General features: G+C 38.1%; 1 protein-coding gene across 8 annotated transcripts in view; it reads right to left on the reverse strand.

The window, feature by feature from the left end:
- Positions 1–16142, reverse strand: part of Rhea (Talin_middle and talin-RS domain-containing protein rhea) — a 139932-nt gene that overhangs the window by 75641 nt on the left and 48149 nt on the right. The window contains exon 1 of one of the 8 annotated variants that reach the window (XM_076429430.1): positions 21–16030. The exons of 6 other annotated variants lie outside the window; for them this stretch is intronic. The gene's annotated coding sequence lies outside the window, so the exon portion shown is untranslated. Of the gene's footprint in view, positions 1–20; positions 16031–16142 lie in introns of those variants that run through there. One more of the 8 variants, XM_076429434.1, reaches the window with a different exon arrangement.

Raw genomic sequence — 16142 nt, forward strand, 5'->3', positions numbered from 1 at the left:
ACAACTGGGTTCGTACTCACCGAGGCAAACGCATTTTGCACTGGTCTCTGGCCGGCTTCCCCTTGGATCGGAGGATCATAGCCTCCTCTTCCGCTGGCCGGATGTTCGGAACGAAACGGCACAAAGCTGCTTCGAAACTTTCCAAATACTTCAAATTCTTTCCCCCTTCTTCGAGACGATTATCGGAGCGCGTTAGAACACTCGTTTCAATTTCGTGGAACGAGGAGGAAAGTTCTCCTCGAGGGTTTGCGGGGTTGGTTGGTTGGTTATCGGGAATTCGAAAAGGCACAAGAGGGGACGGACGGGGTTTCCTCGTCGAATTTTTGTTAAAAAATTAAACGAGTACGGGGTAAGTTTGAACGACGCTTAAACTCGAATTAAGGCAACTGGTTCGCGGGCGGGCTCGAGGCCAATTCGTGGAGTGTAAGCTCGAAAACGAGAATCTCGCGGATCGACATTTCTCTTTTTGCTGTTTTTCTTTTTTTTGTTCGTTTTTCAGTCTCTCCCGAACGGAGGAGAAACGTCGAGGAATTTTTTCAATTTTTTTGTTGTTGTTGTTGTTTCGATTGAAAAGATCACAGTTTCGTTAAGGCTCTAACCGACAGTCTACGAATTCGCGCGGGAGACGTAGAGAGTCGCGAAAGGTGATGGAGAGAAAGCGTTGCTTATTGTCACGAGTTCGAATTTGGACGGCAATTTAAGGCACGGGGGAAGGGTTTTCGGTCGCGACAGCCCTGCACCGAGCACCAATGACCAAGCGGGAAGCGACACGAACTCGAGGAGTACTCGGAGAACTGAAACCGAACGCGAGCGGCAAACCGGAAACGGAAACGGTCTCGGAATGTGTCCTCGTAAGAATGAGAAACTGAGACTTCGGAGATTATGCACTGTGGGAACTTGGGTTTGGCTGATTACGGGGAGGATTGACGCGTGAAAAACTATGGGGGGGATTTAGGGTCTCTATGGTGGAGGGCCAGAGAGAAGAAAGAAAATACGAAACCGCGGTAACTGAACGACTCACCCCCAACCGGAGAAACTGGAGGAGACCAAACCCACTGGTCGAGGTTGAAGAAAGAATTGTTGAACTGTGTGAACTGTTGATGATCGGTGTGGACGAGTCACAGAAAGAATGAGGAGATAAGATTTCGTGGAGGAACCAAGGGGAAAGGAGCAAGAGAGCGAAGTGTGGAACAGGCTTGGTACTCGTGTGCCGAGGGGATGATGCGAGGACGAGGACTAGGACGAGAACAAGGATGCTACCCCGACGGCTGTCGCCAAAGAAGTGATAGGTCTGCGGCCTTGCGCGCGGTACCCAAACCAAAGACACCACCGGAGGATGCACATGCGCTGATATACCATCACCGGCTCCGCATCGCGATTGGTCAACGCTCGTGGTGGTAGTTTTCCTTCTACCCCCACCAGACAGACTCGCATCTTGCAACCCCTCTCGAGTATCATGGCACATGCACACACACGCGCCGACACGGAATAATTCGTCTGTTGAAATTTCAGTTAATAACAGTTGTCTTCCGATTCGATATCTCTCCCCCCCTCCCTCTATCATCCCCCTCCTTTTTCTCTCTCAATTGCAAGTTTAGGGCTTACCTTGCGGTGTACGCTAACCCTCACCGTGTTTTTGTCGAATATATTCGATATCACGCGAATGCATTTTTTGAAGGCCAATAGTTTACGGTTAATTTTATTTGACGCGAAGTGACGTTGAAGTGAATAATAAAATATATACGGTGATCGGATTGTTTGAAAATAATTGTGAGTATTGATACGAATGTAAATAAATGTTTTATGAATAATTTGTGGTTATATTGCGTGGTTAAATGACAATGTTTGGTGTCTTTGAGAGGCGATGTCGAATATATCTCGGGCATCTCATTTGTCAGATGAAAGATATGATTTTTCCTGGCTTAAGCACTATCGTATTAGTCTACATACAAATTTTCCGATTTTTAGCTAGACTTAAAATATTTTGTAGAGGATTAACAACCTTACTGAACAACCATTTCCCCCGTTGCTGCAATGATTAGAATTTCTTTGTTATCGTCCATTCTGTCGATGGGAAATGTATGTTGTGTATTCACGTTGTTGATGATGTTCAAACCACCACTAAAAATTGCTGTACCATTATTCAAAATATTGTTTACATTGTTAAACATGTTGGTATCTAATCAATTACTGAACCTTTAATTATTGAATGAGGAATTACATCAATTTCATATTCATACACAGAAAAAAGTTAATGTAGAATGGAGTTATTCTAGGTCGGAGAAAATGTTTCATATTTTCGAGCTAAAACAGCTCCGAGTGCGAAGGGTTAAATACTGAGGATGAATTGTTTAATGATTTATTTGGATCATAAGTACGTACGTTTTTAAAAGGTAGTTGCAGACAGCATACTTCTTTCATTTTCTTTCACTATCGTTTCATTTTATGGATGTGAAATTGAAATAACGCCTGATAGAATACTTCAATGTGTGGTAATTGATTAGTATAAAAATTAGTTACATAAAAATGGTTTGCAATGACTGTGGGAAGCAGGATAACATCAATATTGATTTCATCCCGTAACTGACTTTGTTATTTATTATAATTGTTGTTGTTTTATATTCCACCCAACCAATTTCTTCATAAATACACAGAGATCCGCAGTCTATTGATTAGATACCAACACTTCTAATGTAATCTAAACGATATTTTGAATAGTGGCATAGCAATTTTTAGTGGTGACTCTCTCTGAGTCACCGCTCGAGTGTTAGGGGTTAAGTATTGGAGGAGGTGTTACGTCAATTTCATATACATAAAATAAAGGAAATGATATACAGTGGGCGTACAAAGTATTCGTACACCTTTTAAAAACAAATAACTTTTTTATAATTGTACCAAACAACCTGATTTTTTATAATCAATTAGAACCATTGGTTTACGAAATGATATGCGAAAAAAGTTTTCCAAATAATTGTAATATAAAGGCTAAATGCAAAAATAAAAAAGGCATTTTTAAAAATTTTTTTCTTTGGGCCCTTAATAAAAATTTAAAATATATATTTTGCACATTTATGTTAGTTATACATATGGAAAAAACGACACACATCGAAACATGAACAATTCTGTTTATCTTAAGCAGAAACTGATCAAAAGTCGTGTAAAACATCGATTTTCACCATTTTTTAACCGCTTGTAGCTCGTATGTATGTTAATCGATTTCGATGAAATTTAAAGCATGTGTATAACTAACATAGATCTGCAAAAGATATATATTTTAAATTGTTATTAAGGGCCCAAATAAAAAAGTTTATAAAATTGCCTTTTCTATTTCTGCATGTAACCTTGTAAATTATAATTTTTGGAAAATTTCTCTTGCATATCATTTCGGAAACCAATGCTTCTAATTGATTATAAAATATCAGGTCGTTTGGCACGATTATAAAAAAGTTATTAGTTGTTAAAAGGTGTACGAATACTTTGTACACACCGACTGTACATAGAATGGAATTATTCTTGGTAGGAAGAAATGTTTAATTTTCGAGTTAAAATAGCTCCGACTGCAAAGAGTTAAGATATTTTTTAACCGAGCACAGAAGTGCAATGATGTAATTCAATGGTAAGACATTTTGTGTTGTGACTACTTCTTTACGAATCTTGTACTAACATTTTCGTGCCATTTTTCTGATTAAAATGAGACCCAACACGACATAATTCAGAGCATATTTGCGCGTTTAATCTACGATTCAGTAGCACCTCGATTATCCGAACCGATGATATTTGTATGACACGTAAGCAGTTTAAAGCGACCCATATACAATACGATTTATTGTACACATCAATAAAGAATTCGCCTAACCCTGTAGAAGGTTTCCGAACACTCACGTTCCACCGATCAGTACGGATAATGGAGGTTCCACTGTGTCGTGAATGAAACAGGTAAATTTGATAGAAACCGTGTCGTGTTTGGACTCGTTTGAATCAGAAAAATGTTGCGAACATGTTGCTAAACGTTCCTCTGATCAGTACGGATAATGGAGGTTCTGTGTCGTGAATTAAACAGGTCAATTTGATCGAAACTGTATCGTGTTTGGACTCGTTTGAATCAGAAAAATGTTACGAACATGTTGCCAAACGTTCCTCTGATCAGTACGGATAATGGAGGTTCTGTGTCGTGAATTAAACAGGTCAATTTGATCGAAACTGTATCGTGTTTGGACTCGTTTGAATCAGAAAAATGTTGCGAACATGTTGCCAAACGTTCCTCTGATCAGTACGGATAATGGAGGTTCAACTGTGTCGTAGATTCAACGAGTAAATTTGAGCGGTAGTGCGTCGTGTTTGGACTTGTTTCAATCAGTAAAGTGTTACGAACATGTTGCTAAACGTTCCTCTGACCAGTACGGATAATGGAGGTTCCACTGTGTCGTGAATGAAACAGGTAAATTTGATAGAAACCGTGTCGTGTTTGGACTCGTTTGAATCAGAAAAATGTTGCGAACACGTTGCTAAACGTTCCTCTGATCAGTACGGATAATGGAGGTTCTGTGTCGTGGATTAAACAGGCAAAATTTCAATCAGGAAAATGGTTACTGTTAAACGTCGAACATTCCACACATGCAGCGACCTAATACCTCGACGACCCAGTACATAAAATTGCGAAACCGGGCGTATTCGTCGGAGTAATACGTCGCGGGGCACGAGGCAATATGGCGGGAGCAGCAGATCGACAGGAAGTTTTCATAACAATTTCGGTAATTTTCCTGGGGTCGAATTTAAACAAGCAGGCGCACAAAAGGTCCAGGACGAAAATCGAGCCCTATCAGACGAGGGGCCGCAAAGGGATGGTAATGCGAGTCCGCGGGTGGGAGGGAGGTCGCAACGAGGGTGGGAGAGTGTCACTCAGGAGCACGACGTGTAAGAGAATGGTCACCATCCCGGGGGGTGAATTGAGATGTACAGGCAATTTATGCAGCAGCACTTTCGTTCGGAAGTCAGGGAGTTGACCATGAATGCTCGCAAACCAGCACGGGGACGATAACAACACCTCGCTTCCTTTGCAGGGAACAACGTGATCTTTCCTCTGTCGAGGATCCATCACTATGCTGAAATCTCTCAATTATCGCAGGAATTCCACATATCGAATACTCGCGATTATGGTACGTAATGTTGCGAATATGTTTGGGTAAACGTCGGAGACACATTTGTTATAAACGGTCCACCGCACAGTGGACGAGAAACCGATCTTTTTGGACGAAAATCTGCCGACAACTCAGTTTTTCATCGATTCAATTGGAATTTTTTTAAAAATGTTCGTGAAGGACTGTACTTTGATGACGTGCTGCGCGAAAATCGTTAACTGTCACAACAAATCAAGAATCCTTATCTACAAAACCCAATAAATCCGATACTCCATCCGCCCATACCATAAATTTGCATGTCCCAGCTGAGTTGCCGACACTTCTTAACCCTAAACCCTAAACCGCAGAATTTTAAACTGTAAATCTTGCCCTGAGAATTACCAATTGAATAGAATTACATTCGGCACTTATGAGACTCATCATTTATTTATTGCCATCCTTTATTCTTAGAGAGCTTATAAGCGGATCGGATGATAATAACATATGCCGTATAATATCTATATTTGTCTTTTTGCGGCAACACATTCGGGAGTTTTCAGCTCGTGATTTCCTGAAGACTTTATTATTTGCCTCTTGTGGCTCTTCTGAATACAAACCAATTGGCAGTTCAAATGTAGCAAGTACTTCACTTCCATGTTGCAGTACCTTATGAACTGATGGAGTTAGTTTATACCATGGATAAATTTTAATACAATTTTTTTTTACAGTTTAAAATTTTGCGGTTTAGAGTTTAGGGTTAAGAAGTGTCGGCAACTCAGCCAGGACATGCAAATTTATGGTATGGGCTGATGAAGTATCGGAGTTATTGGGTTTTGTAGATAAGGATTCTTGATTTCTTGTGACAGTTAACGATTTTCGCGCAGCACGTCATCAAAGTATAGTCCTTCGAGAATATTTTTAAAAAAAATTCCAATTGAATCGATGAAAAACTGAGTTGTCGGCAGATTTTTGTCCAAAAAGATCGGTTTCTGGCCCACTGTGCGCCGATAGGGACGCGCTAACGTAAATGCAAATAAAATAAAATATATAAAACAAACTTTTCTAAATCCACGTCTATATTAAAATGCACTGAAAAGAATAAAATAATTTTTTGCCTGGTTCTCCATAAAATACCGAATCCAGTTAAATAATTAATAATATTTTTCCCCGTAATTTTAAGCAATTAGTTGAAAATTTCTTCTGTCATAAAATTAGTGTCGGATTAGATAGAAAAATTTAATATAAATTTAAATAAAATCATGACATTAGTGATTATAAAAATAAAAGCGTGGAGCACCCATGAAGATTACGTTAATACATATAGTTTAGCGCTCCACGCCGTTATTATTATATCTTATTTTAACTTATAACCATTTTTAGTCATTAGGCATACTGAAATTCTGATTGCGTATTTAGTCACTAGTTATGCCATTATAGTCAGCATTCAATAGTCAGATTTAATAATAATTTAGTCATTATTCATTAGTCATTACGCTCAAATGCTTATGTAGTCATTACTCATTAGTAGACTGCGGATCTTTATGCAAAATCAAAATTTCCTTTATATGTAAATTGTAAGAAACAGGAGCCAAATAGAAATATCTTCCATTTTTTTAAAATTGTATGGAATTGAAAATAATATATCCACATCCTCAAATATTTGTAATCTCTTCACTGTTTTCAATTTCACCCACTCATTTTTCTCATAAATGCAGAAAATCCGCAGTCTATTCATTAGTCACGCTCAAGTATTGACTCATTGTTAGCCATTAATTATTAGTCACTTTTGTAGAGCTTATGAAGTTATTAGTCAATAATTATAATTCTGACTATACAATAGAGTTTGCCGAACTCTGGTACATGGTCGAAGCGAAATTCCAATCGAACGATCTGAATTCTTTGCTAATTGTTAAGTTCACTTTATGTCTCGTATAATTGAACAGTGAATCTGCAATTAGCATATTAACCAGTATTGTTATCAGTTGAATTTCGTGTTCTTTTTAACGTTAATTCATTGACACGTAACATCTTGCAAAAATTTTACTGGAAAATCGATTTTATAAATTGAAAAGTGAAGCACAGCTGCTGAAAACGAGCCGTGATTCTGTTGTTACGACACACGTGTTACTATGTCTTATCGAAAATTGCTTTTCCAGATCGATTTATTAAGATAAGAATAAAAGGAAAATATTATTGTAACGAGTAAAATTAGTAAACTATTTATAACATTTTAAAAGCATGACTGCTTAGGTTATTCTTCTATTGTCAGAATAATTAAAAGGAAAATGTTAAAACGAATATAGTTTATACAGGGTGTCCCACGTAACACTTTTCACGATTTTTCAAGTACTTGCGATAATCTGACAAAAAAATATTTTCAACTAGAGTTGAACAATTTTCGATTGGCTATACATAGCAATTTTAAAAATTTCGAGATTTTTTATAGTACTGTCAAGGCCACCTTCATTTTTTTTAAATGGCACTTGGTACTTTTGACTTAACAGTATTATAGCCCGTATCAAGACGAGTTCAACGACCTACTATATCATGACCTTCGGATGACCTTGAAGTATCATTTTAAAAAATGAAGGTGGCTTCAGCCATAAATAGAAAGAAAATTTTCGAATTTTTTTTATTGCAATGTGTGGCCAATCGAAAACTGATCGACTTTTGTATAAAATATTTTTTTGTCAGATTATCGCAAGCACTTAATTGAGAAATATGTATATTTGTTATATTTTATAGAAAAGATGCTGCTTATTCGGTTCTCCTATCGTCAGAATTCATAACAGAACTATCATAAACATAAAGTTTGAAAATCTTTTCGGAATAAACATTCCAGTTGCCGTAAGAATAATCTATGGTGTTTTATCGTTTTGTTAAACTTTACGGCGACGTAGAATTCCTCCTCGAGTGTTCATTCCACAAATTCGCTTTCATTCATTAAGTGGTTTAGACGAAAGCCAGCGAGATGTCATGGCACAGGGGATGATTCACCCTTCCAGGACAAAAATGAATTAGTTCCAGAGGAGAGGGAGGATTGAAGCGTGAAGCAGTGTAATATTCTCCATGAATGAAGTAAAGACTGCTTTATCTCCTTCCCGGAAGAAAATATTGAATCGTCATCGAGTTCTCAAAGCTTCTGATACTCTTACTTACTAGAATGTTATTCAAAAGTACCAAATATCATTTATAATATCGAGCTGTCACTGTAATATGCCATTGCTTCTTCCTAATTGATCTCCGAGTTTTTATCAATTAAAAGACAACGATTCGATCTGACTTATTGATTCAAAGAGGAGACGTTTTCAGCGTTGAAATAATTATTACAAAACATTTGGACGAGAATGCGATGCAACAGGCTATTATAGGCGGATCTTTATGCGAAATAACAATTTTCTACGCGAATTGCAACAAACTGGAGTGAAATAGAGATTTATATTCTTTCGTAATTTGTTTATCAGGTTGAAAATAATATAATCGTCTTTTATTATCTTACTACCCAAGCTGCACAAGTATCCGACTATTTTTAAGTAGATGGTAACTTTGGCCAAGAAATAATTCAAATCAGTCTCACTTGCAAATTGTCTTATAGCTAGACTGTGAATTTTTATGCAAAATAAAAAAATTGTCGAAATTAATTCCAAGCTACTAGAGCTAAATACATACATACATGGTACCCTACGATTCTTCGGGCACTTCTGCTAGCCAGGTAAAAAAATGTTTTAAACAAAATTAAGTATTTTTAGTCAGCTACAAAATGTCACCAAAAGGCACTATTTATTTAAATTCTGTGCAATTTTTACCACGTAAGCGTGATAACTCGGAAAGCTAATATAAGTATTAGCTTTCCGAGTTGTCGATGTTGTCGTCAAATCTTGTAATCGAATTTTAAGTCACTTCCCGATGAGCTAGAGACTTTAAACTTTAAACATAGCTCTCAGAACTGGATGACAATGCAATATTAAAAAACAAATTTAAAAAACAACTGTGCGTGTAGGAGAAAAAAAATTTAAATATTAACCGCCACACCTATCGTGAGTGGTTTTTGAAAAGTTTTTTTTTATATATTTTTATTACAATATGTGCCCGAGTAAAGAATCTATCGAATCAATTTTCATGTAACCAACTTCTTAGATTAAATAATTGTGAAAAATGAAAAATATGAAACCGGTCATTTGACCGGCAGTGGTAGGTTTAGTGTTAAATGTCACTACACTTGTTTCTTATTTATTATTGGACACAGAATGGGTTACTTCGATCGTCCTAATAGTAGAGCTGCGAAGCACTAACAGCGACTGTGTGTTCAAAATAATAAATAAAAAGAATGATTAAATAAACGTCGGTGGATAGCATGTCGTCAATAAGAATTACTTGTTCAAAATTCTTTCACTTGTCATTTGTTTTTTATTTATTATTGGACAAACAGAATGGGTTACTTCGACCGTCCTAACAGTAGAGCTGCGGAGCACTAACAGCGACTGTGTCCAATAATAATAATAAATTTAAAAAATGATTTAATAAACGCCGGTGGATAGCGTGTCGTCAATAAGAATTACTTGTTCAATCGTCTTTCATTTATCATTTGTGTTTTATTTATTATTGGATACAGAATTACTTCGATCGTCCTAACAGTAGAGCTGCGGAGCACTAACAGCGACTGTGTCCAATAATAAATTAAAAAAATGATTAAATAAACGCCGGTGGATAGCATGTCGTCAATAAGAAGTACTTGTTCAATCTTCTTTCACTTATCATTTGTTTTTTATTTATTATTGGACACAGAATGGGTTACTTCGATCGTCCTAACAGTAGAGCTGCGGAGCACTAACAGCGACTGTGTTCAAAATAATAAATGAAAAGAATGATTAAATAAACGTCGGTGGATAGCGTGTCGTCAATAAGGATTACTTGTTCAATCGTCTTTCACTTATCATTTGTTTTTTTATTTATTATTGGATACAGAATTACTTCGATCGTCCTAACAGTAGAGCTGCGGAGCACTAACAGTGACAGTGTCCAATAATAAATTAAAAAAATTATTAAATAAACGTCGGTGGATAGCGTGCCGCCAATAATAATTACTTGTTCAATCTTTTTTCACTTATTATTTGTTTCTTATTCATTATTGGATACAGAAAGGGTTACTTCGATCGTCCTAACAGTAGAGCTGCGGAGCACTAACAGCGACAGTGTCCAATAATAAATTTAAAGAATTATTAAATAAACGTCGGTGGATAGCGTGTCGTCAATAAGAATTGATTGTTCAATTTTCTTTCTTTATGAACGTTTTCTTGCGGAAGTGATCGCGAGGGGGGCTCAGCGAGAAGGATCACTGAAACATTTTTAAAGGAGCCACACGAGGTGGTCCCGCACAATTGCAAAACACGACAAGGGTTGATATGGTTTATTCTGTTACAGGAAGAAGCATGGGGACAAGAGGAAGGGAATAAGAGCACGCCGCGCGCGTCGGGTCGGTTCCCTTTAGGGACAAGGCTAAGAACCCCGCAGCGCGTGTCCCTTTTTCTCGGTTTTTGTCCACCTCTCTTCCGTCTCTGTTATTTTCTTGATTCGACTGTCCCTTTCGGAGCCATCAAGCCTTATCGTGGTGGCGTCAATCATTCTCTCCGTATACGGTCAAACTTATCGTTCGATTAATCGCAATGACAATACGCCTGTCGATCCAAGTTACCGCCCGCCCCAAATCCATATGGTCGACTCTCGATGCAAAATTTTGTTCCCCCGAACCCGACTCTTGTTTAACGCACTCTGCCCGGCTGCGGGACCGCTGGATGATACTTTCGTGTCCCGACGTTCGCGCCGTCGATGGATCACCCAATCCAATCCTGTCGTACTCGAAGCTCGCTGTGCTCGAGCTGTAGAACCGAGTTCTTTTCAATTTCGGGAAAATTCCAAAATATCGTTCAAAAATATTAGGTTGTGGCATACGAAATGTCGTACTTTAAACGGTGAAGTTTGCCCTAGGAATACTATAGTCTCTCCGTGATTAAGGGACTCTCGTTCCCAGGATTTCATGGGTGTGGGACGCGCCTTCTAATTTTTCGATAATGCAAACAGGTTTTTCAGTAGTCAAAAGCGCTAGATAATAAATCAATCTAGGCCGCAGTTTTATGAAAATAGCTGCACGCGCTGCCGAATATACTAGTTCAAAAGGAGCTTACAATGGCACTGTCTCCGGCAACGTTAATAGGTAGAATGGCCTGGGACTTTTGTTTCACACCTTCGATAACGAAAATGAACATAAAAACCCTTGCATCATGGCTGTTAACACAACGACTGCACAAAGATCATTCTAAGTGAATGATTTAAGTGAATTTCTTACTATATTAATGCACTGAATCTTGTGAACGATATTTAATTGAAACCATTTTAGTTCCATTAATTTTGATACAGCGATGGTGCAACACAATTGTCTGCTGGTTGTTTGCGAGACTTTCGTAACAAACCATTTGCAACAAGAACAAAAATCGACTGCTATCAGAACATTATGACAGTAAGTCTGTCCGTACGTTGTTTTCTGAAAGTATCTCTTTATCATATCTAAATCTCTATAATTTCATCAAAAGTATTATTCCATAATGGAATGACCAACGATTAGCAAGACAATGAAGTGTGTTTCCGCGTTGAAAATGTTGTTTTACCAAAAGGTCGACACTTTGGGGTTTCCGCTGCTACTGGTATGCATCGCAGAGATTAAAACAATTGAAAATTACTTCAATCGAAGCAGTTGTTTGTGATATAATGATACTTTTAAGGTGGCTTGGCTGGCGAGCACGATGTGTCTCATTTCTTAAACGCATTCTTAGTGTCCTCCTGACCAAATGAAGCGTGACGGACAAAGAGTTTCTTTAGAAGAGCAGCAACAACTCTGTCAAGAATATATGGATTACCAGAAAAAATTAGATCAACAGGAAGAGAATTAGCGCCAGTAAGAAGGCTACTGGTAATTTCCAACTTATACTTAAACCGTAGTCTCGTTCCCAGGATTGCAAGGGTGCGGGATGCGCCTTCTAATTTTTCGATAATGCAAAGATGGGGTTCTTCAGTAGTCAAAAGCGCTAGATAAAAGATCAATCTAGGCCGCAGTCGTCCTCAAAAGTCCTATCTCTACGTTTACGAGGCGCAATTTGCATTATTCGGAAGCATAAAGCTGTGCATGTAACTATTTTCATAAAGCTGCGGCAGTTACATATCGAATAATGCAAATTGCGTAAAAATAGGCCTTTGAGGGCGATTGGGGCCTATTTGACCTTTTATCTCTAGCGCTTTTGATTTGGACATTCCGCACCTTTGCAATCTTAGAAACGAGCCTACCCCGTTAAACTTTGTGCCCCCACTTTACCTTCCCCTTCTACGACGCGACCCCCCACGCTTCCGCCACGGTCCACGGAGAGAGGGCAACTTTTCCCCTCGATTCTTGCTCCCTCCCCTCATCTCGCGATTCTGCCTGTTCTCAGTGCCTACCAGCATCTCCCACTATTCGACAGGTATCCTATGAAAGAAAAATAGCGTGCAGTCCAGCCCCCCGCTTCTGGAAATAAAGTCAAGATAGGAGTGGTGCTGAAGAGTGGGAGGCCAGAAAATTAATGGCGAGGTTCCCTGGCTCTGACCTAGCCAGTATCGGTTAGAGTGGCCCGTTGAAAACCGAATCTGACTGAAGTCACAGTCGGAATACCTATTTTTTCAATAAAATATACAAACAGCAATGACTGGATACGAATAAAGATAAACGAAACCCTTGAAGTATGAAATTCTATCAACGAAAAACAACTTGGATTGCGACAAGAGCGAGAGAAAAGAAAGTAACCTAACTCGGACCAAGGCAAGGTCTCAACGTATACTTGAAGGTAACGACATAGTGAGGTAGTAAACACCCGAAGGAGCCATAAAAGGAGGTTTAGATCCAGCGTTCAACAAAGAGTGTCGTGACATTAGGAAAGCGACACTCTCTGCAGTGCGGAGTAGCCTTTTTCTAAATTAGTTTCCACTTAGATCTATTCTGCAAGCGTTTCAGATGTTACAGAAACTGCTGGATCTGAAAATTTCAGAACAGAAACACGCGAATTAATTGTTTTCAATTGTAAGGTGTACAAATCGAATAAATTACAAGAAGATTTCATTGTGTTTGCAGCTGAACAATACCTTAACTCTGCGTAAAAATGTATTGTCCTTTGTGTTTACTGATATGTACTGATCCGCACTCTAATTACTACAGCATTATATTTTACTACCACGTATTGACAACATATCAATGTTTATTGAGAACAGACGCACTTCTAGCCCAGAGTAATTATAAAGGGTCCCAAAAGAGAATTTTACTTTGCATAAGAACCGACGCAAGCCTAATCATGCGAAACCTAACCCAGACCAGTACGCAACCATCCTGCAGAAGCAAACGTAATCGAAGTCGCCAAATTAGTGGGCCTTCCGTTGCTAAACGACTCGGGCCCGCAAAAAGAGTCCCTGCTCATTGTTTCACCGAGTTTACTAGCTCACTATAGCTTTAACTTCAAGTACAAACTCGTCATCCGAATTATTACGGCATTACATTCTACTGAACAGCATCACTAGTCACACCAGAGTTGTTCTAAAATATCCTAACAAAATTGTATTTTGCAGAAGAACCGACGCAAGCCCAATCATGCGAAACCTAACCCAGACCAGTGCGCAACCATCCTGCAGAAGCAAATGTAATCGAAGTCGCCTAATTGGCGGGCCTTCCGTTGCTAAACGACTCGGATCTGCAAAAGGAGCCCCTGCTCATTGTCTCACCGAGTTTACTAGCTCACTATATCATTAACTCCAAGTATAAACTCGCCATCTCAACTTCCTCCCCTTCTTGTCAGCAAAACAGAAAGCGCTGTATGGCTCCGACGCAGCCTGACATTTGTTTCTTGGTGGACCCTGTTCTCTGTACAAAAGCTTGCATCATCGGCGCCGAAATGTCTGGACGGTCGCCATTTGCTGGTCGTTTGACGCCACGAAGATTCCCGAATTCTGGCTTGTGGCCCCCTAAATCGTGATCAATTAACACCGGAACTATCGGATACATCTAAACGACCCAGTTCGACGACTTCCTGATTACGATCATTGAAGATGCTAGACGAACTGCGATAAAAATCAATTGAAATATTAGTGACAGCATTTCTATTTCTTAACCGTGTTACGTTTATACTGTTCCCGATATGTCGAAAATTAGGTGATCAATTTTTTTGAAAATTTCCGAGATTAGTTGGATTCAAGATCGTTTATTATTTTAACCAAATATTTATTCGATCTGGATCGATTTTGATTCAAGACTATTTATTGTTTTAACCAAATATTTATTCGATCAGGATCAATTTTGATTCAAGACCATTTATTGTTTTATCCAAATATTTATTCGATCGAATAGGACACAATTTGTTAGACATATTCAAACTTGTGTTTTAAATTGAATGGATAAAAAAATTTTAAACGATTCAATTTATCCTCAGATATATGTTATAATTGGACTGCGGATTTTATGCATTTATGGCAAAAACGAGTTGGTGCAGTTCAAAGCAGTTTCAGGAAGCTCGATAAATTATTTTCTATTTATCACGATTATTAAAGAGAAAAAGAAATTTAATCTATCTTCTGCTTCTTGCAATTGACTTGAACCATTTTTATTTTTCATAAACATGCGCAAAGCTGTTATAGATGTTCTGAGAATTAGACATATTAATTAGTTTTGATAGTTCTCTTTCAGTTCTGTTTAGAAAAGAATACAATTTAAATGAATGTTCATCAAAAAGTGAGTATACATCATCGATGTAATTTGAAACAGTAAAAACATTCGAGGAATTTAGAAATATTGTTATATTATTTTCAACCTATTAAACGTATGAAGATAGAAAATAAATTTCTATTTCACTGTAGTTTGTTGCAACTCGGTTAGAAGATGTTTATTTTGCATAAAAATTCGGCGTCTACAATCACTTGAAACTTTCTTAGATTTTAACACTCAACAAGTTCAACTTCTCATCATAAATTCTGTCCGCGTTTATATTAAAATTCTCGAGAAAAAAAGTCCGATATGTAGAATAACAATGAAGTTGACTGTAGACAATTCGGAGTTGTTGGAGACACGTTCGCAAGGAAGGTAACTGCATTTGGGCTGCAGCTCGACAGATGCGTAGATCGTTGCACCGACAAGCCGGAGAAGGAAAGATAATTCACCGAGATACGGTCGAATCAGTCAATAGAGATCTTCGACTTTTGTTGTCGTTTGCGTCGGGTCATTTAAGGAAGATTCGGCTGATTTATGGAAAGTACCATGTGTTTGATTGTACTAGCCGGTTGAGTCACTCTTCTTGCATTGATCAATACCCTAACAATGTTATTTAACAGTACACCTACCGAGCCTTCAAAGTAATTGGTAAATTTCTATACAGTCGTCTTCATTTTCATAGATATTTTTAAAATATCACCATTTTCTCTGTTTATTTATTACCACGTTTTTATTAGCTCGCTTTCTGGTCTGTCTGTTTGTCTGTTTGTTCGTTACAAATTTTGCAATTGATTTTAAACTAACTTCCCGATGAGCTAGAGACTTGAAATTTTTGTATCTGGTCTTGTGTCTTGCTGACACTCGGATAGAGGGACTGCGCACTCTAGATGTTTACTAGAGGTTTACTATTTACGTTTGTTTCGATTGTTTTCTGCGCGGTGAAGAACACAAGTGTGAGGTTTCTATAAAGTCACTTACAAGGGAAGTAGCCCAAGTGTCCGACTTCGATTTCGATAATCTTTTGTGAGATGATGGTACATGGATCCCTAATGATGTCTGCAAAATATTAGGTGTAGTTATTCAATAGTTTTAAAGATATGAACAATTGAACTTTCACGCAACCTGCTTACTGTGTACATACCTGTATATCAACAAGGTATGAAAGTTTAATTGTTTATATCTTTAAAACTATTAAGTATCTACACCTAATATTTTGCAGACATCATTAGGGATCCACATACCATCGTCTCACA

This window comes from Lasioglossum baleicum, chromosome 8, assembly GCF_051020765.1.
Source record: "Lasioglossum baleicum chromosome 8, iyLasBale1, whole genome shotgun sequence".
Lineage (NCBI taxonomy): Eukaryota > Metazoa > Arthropoda > Insecta > Hymenoptera > Halictidae > Lasioglossum > Lasioglossum baleicum.